This window comes from Crotalus tigris, unplaced genomic scaffold, assembly GCF_016545835.1.
Source record: "Crotalus tigris isolate CLP2741 ecotype Arizona unplaced genomic scaffold, ASM1654583v1 scf7180000024437.13266115, whole genome shotgun sequence".
Taxonomy (NCBI): domain Eukaryota; kingdom Metazoa; phylum Chordata; class Lepidosauria; order Squamata; family Viperidae; genus Crotalus; species Crotalus tigris.
Window position 1 is genome coordinate 6,246,774 of NW_024100606.1, and position 4,847 is coordinate 6,251,620.

Below are 4,847 nucleotides of genomic sequence, written 5' to 3' on the forward strand. Positions count from 1 at the left end.
CCTTCCTTCCTTCCTTCCTTCCTTCCTTCCTTCCTTCCTTCCATCTCCTTCCCTTTCCCTTCAATCTCTCCTTCCTTCCTTCCTTCCTTCCTTCCTTCCTTCCTTCCTTCCTTCCTTCCTTCCTTCCTTCCCCCCTCAATCTCCCTTCTCCATCTCCTTCCTTTCCCCTTCAATCTTCTTCCTTCCATCTCCATCCCTTCCCCTTCAATCTCTCTCCTTCCTTCCTTCCTTCCCCCTTCAATCTCCTTCCTTCTCCATCTCCTTCCTTTCCCCTTCAATCTCTCCTTCCTTCCTTTCCCCCTCAATCTCCTTCCTTCTCCATCTCCTTCCTTCCCCTTCAATCTTCCTTCCTTCTTTTCTTCCATCTCCATCCTTTCCCTTCAATCTCTCTCCTTCCTTCCTTCCTTCCTTCCTTCCTTCCTTCCTTCCTTCCTTCCTTCCCCCTTCAATCTCCCTTCTCCATCTCCTTCCTTTCCCCTTCAATCTTCCTTCCTTCCATCTCTATCCCTTCCCCTTCAATCTCTCCTTCCTTCCTTCCTTCCCCCTTCAATCTCCTTCCTTCTCCATCTCCTTCCTTTCCCCTTCAATCTTCCTTCCTTTCTTTCCCCTTCAATCTCCTTCCTTCTCCATCTCCTTCCTTTCCCCTTCAATCTCCTTCCTTCCTTCCTTCCTTCCTTCCTTCCTTCCTTCCTTCCTTCTCCTTCCTTCTCCATCTCCTTCCTTTCCCCTTCAGTCTTCCTTCCTTTCTTCCTTCCTTCCATCTCCATCTCCATCCCTTCCACTTCAATCTCTTTCTCCTTCCTTCCTTCCCCTTCCCTTCCTCCCAACATTTTTGAGCAAGAGAAAGCTTCTCCAGTGAGCATTGCTATATTGTTTTTGTGATTAATCACTATGCTTTAATTATGTTCAATTCGTAACAATGAAAATACACCCTGCATATCAGATATTTACATTACTATTCATAACAGTAGCAAAATTACAGTTATGAAGTAGCAACGAAAATAATTTTATGGTGGGAGGTCACCACAACATGAGGAACTGTATTAAAGGGTCGCGGCATTAGGAAGGTTGAGAACTACTGCTTTAGCCCATCTTGATTTCCTTGATTCCCTGTAACTAAATTCAACTGATTTTTCTCCAAGGTAGTGTATATCAAAGCCTAATAAATTTTCATATATCTTCAGGGCTGCTCTTGAACAGTGTCAAAAATAGGAAGAAAACACAACCCCAAAACATCCAGGGATGACTTAGCCAGTTCATTCTTGAGCTGGGACAAGATAGTAATAGTAGTAAAGTTGGAAGGGACCTTGGAGGTCATCTAGTTCAACCCCCTGCTCAGGCAGGAAACCCTACACCATTTCGGACAAATGGCTGTCCAGTCTCTTCTTAAAAACTTCCAGTGTTGGAGGATTACTGCTTCTGGAGGCAGGCTGTTCCACTGATTAATTGTTCTCACTGTAAGGAAGTTTCTCCTTAGTTCTAGGTTGCTTCTCTCCTTGATTAGTTTCCACCCGTTGCTTCTTGTCCTGCCTTCAGGTGCTTTGCAAAATAGCTTAATTCCCTCTTCTTTATGGCAGCCCCTGAGATATTGGAATACTGTTATCATGTCCCCCCTTGTCCTTCTCTTCGTTAAACTAGACATACCCAATTCTAGCAACCGTTCCTTATATGTTTTAGCCTCCAGTCCCCTAATCATCTTTGTTGCTCTTCTCTGTACTCTTTCTAGAGTCTCAACATCTTTTGTACATCGTGGTGACCAAAACTGGATGCAGTATTTCCAGGTGTGGCCTTACCAAGGCATTGAAGAGTGGTATTAATACTTCACGTGATCTTGATTCTATCCCTCTGTTAATGCAGCCTAGCACTGTGTTGGCCTTTTTGGCAGCTGCAGCACACTGCTGGCTCATATTTAAGTGATTGTCTCCTAGGACTCCGAGGTCCCTCTCACAGTTACTACTATTGAGCATGGTGCCACCTATGCTGTACTTGTGCATTTGGTTTTTCTTGCCTAAATGTAGAACCTTGCTTTTTTCACCACTGAATTTCATTTTGTTAGTTAGTGCCCAGTGTTCAAGTCTGTCCAGATAAAAGGAATGTCACAGGAACGTGGCAGAGGAAAGATGTTGTTAAAATATATTTGTGCTATAGTATGTGCATGTGTCAGAATCCAGTTATATTTCCTTTCTATCTATCTCCTCTGATCTAAACCAATTCTCACCCTTCCCTAGATTCTGCCATACTCCCAATGGGGAGGGGGGATATGCATGTGGGTTTATTGCTTTCACTTCCTTTATTCACTACAAAGTAACCTTTTGTTTATTCACCTTCATGTCTGCTAACCATTACAATGTAACAAATTGTCTCCTATACTATGCACCCCTCTGAACTTCTCCTCTCTACTGGGCAGCTAGGAAAGTGGGGGGAGAAGAGATACAACCTCCTGGACCTGGTTTATTTCTGCATCCTCAAAATGAGGTGTGAAGAGCTGTGGAATGATCGTGCACAAATGGAGCCGGATTGATGTTATCTTTCCTTTCCCATCAATGGATTTAACACCTGGGAATTTGCTGGTCTGAACCACCCGGATGAATTGTGGGGTGGGGTTTGCTTAGGGACACGTTAAAATATCGATCTGTAAGGGAATCCCTCAGATCTTGTCTATTATGCCTGCTATCAACTATTCTTAATAAAAGTTCCTGTTGGAAGAAATTGTTTCCAAGAGTTCTGTTTTCTTAAGATGTGGGTTGAAGTGGGTCCTTACAGCATGCAGGGAAAGCTTTAAGCTTTCACAAATGGGAGAAGGAACAGCCATCCTGCTTCTCAATGCATAAACAGTCACCAGTACTTACATTAATAAATACATTTAGCTACCATCACCATTCTGTGATTGATTTTGAATTACAGGCTCATAGCTATTGCTGAAAACATTCAGAGTATTTTTTTTTCCATTCCACTCTTGCCTAATGAAAAATTTTGGAGATAAAGATATGCCATTTTGATTTGTCCTAAAAGAACATACAGGAGTAAAGTAGCATTTTAATTTGCCACAGGAAATCTATCTCTTTTTATCTTCCAGACTGATTGTATCAGAACCCTTCTTACCTACTGCGCACTTTGATGATTAAAAAGGCCAAGGATTGAACTTACTTTGCTTTAGGGAATGTGCCATTCCTTTGTCATTTTAATATACAGACTTGCTTTAAGATATCAGGAATTCAAGCCAGTGCAGGCAAATAGTAAAAACTCTGCACAATGACCATTTTCTTTCTATAATAATGTTCCTTGAACATATTATAATCTTTGCAGAACAAAATATATTGGCAGAAACAATTAAGGAAGATTTTCAAATGGTTTTAAAGTATCCAAAAGTTTAAATGTTATGTTCTACAATTATATTTATCTTTTCATCTTTCAATTTGATCTTTATTTCTCTAAAGTGTTTATGTCTTGCTTATTTGGCAACCAGATTCTCTATCATGTTTTCTTTTCTCTTAACTGCACTTTATTCTATTTTACTACTTAGTTTTTGAGGGGGGGGGGGGGGTTCAGTTCAATTAATATGCTGTATATCATCTTTTAGCTAGCAGAAAGCTGTTGTCAGCATAAAATTTGGCAGTAAGGATATATCCCCACTGGAAATCCCCTTCCTGCCTCCATTGCCTCTTTTCAAGCTTGAAAGCTGATGTCCTAATTTTAGACATTGTAGGGTATCTTAAACATACTCATTGTTTCGGTTCTCTGGCTTTATGTGCCCGCCCCTTTCTAGACATCACTAGCTGTCAAGAAACCAGTGATATAATTAGCAAATGGTTTGGGCAGATGGCTGGACCTTTAGTTAAGCAATTTGTTAAAACTGAATTTCAGGTTTATGTGCACAAATTTGTGTTGGGCTTATTTGCAGTGTGGAGATGAATTTTGACAGATAGCTAAATAGTACTCCCCTTTTATCTGTGCAAGCCTCGTGAGATTGATCATCAATCTTGCACAGGTATGGAGATTTCAAAGAGTGCTAATCCCACATATAATTCTCACCAATTCACCAAGTTCCAATATATATCAAATTGATAATACTCAAGGGAATGTCAGTGGTGGCAACAAATGGATATGGCCAAGAGCACAATAGAAAGTATCCTTTTAATTCTCCATTGGGGTCAAGATGAAGGCAACATTATGGAGATTAGCAAAAAAAAAAGGATGTTGCCAGGGGACGTTTGTGCCATGCTTAGACGCTAGTGAGGAAAGGCCAAAAGTCTGTGAAATCACAATGCCATCTTGTGGTAAAACATTAGATTCAAACAAAATGTTTAAGGTAGTGTTGTTAGGGATTTGGGGGCCAGCCTTCAAAGCTTCCTTTTAACCTAAAAATTGGATACATAGGATACAGATCAAAACTGTAGTGAATCCTTAAACTAACTTTTAAAAACTTTATCCAAAAAATCTAGGGAAATAACATAACAATTTAATTACAGTCAGGGCTTTTTTTCTCATAGAATGCCCAGAACAGAGTTCCAGCACCTTTTCTGGATGGAACTTTGTAGGGTAGGCAAGGTGGGTTGTAGGACATCTGTGAGTTACAGCACCTTTTTTTTTAGAAAAAAAGCACTGTAAATAGTACTTCCCAAAGGTGCTTTTTTCAAAAGGCAACTGGACTTAGTTTTTCCTTGAAAAGTTTTTGCTTTTCATCTAGTCGAAAACTGAAGAAGTTTCTTGGATGAGAAGCGAAACGTCTTCAAAGAAAAACAAAGTCCAATTGCCTTCTGAAAAAAGCACCTTTGGGACAACCATGACCTGGATGACAAGAGAATCTTCATATACAAGTTATACTATTCAAAGGCATTACCTCTCAT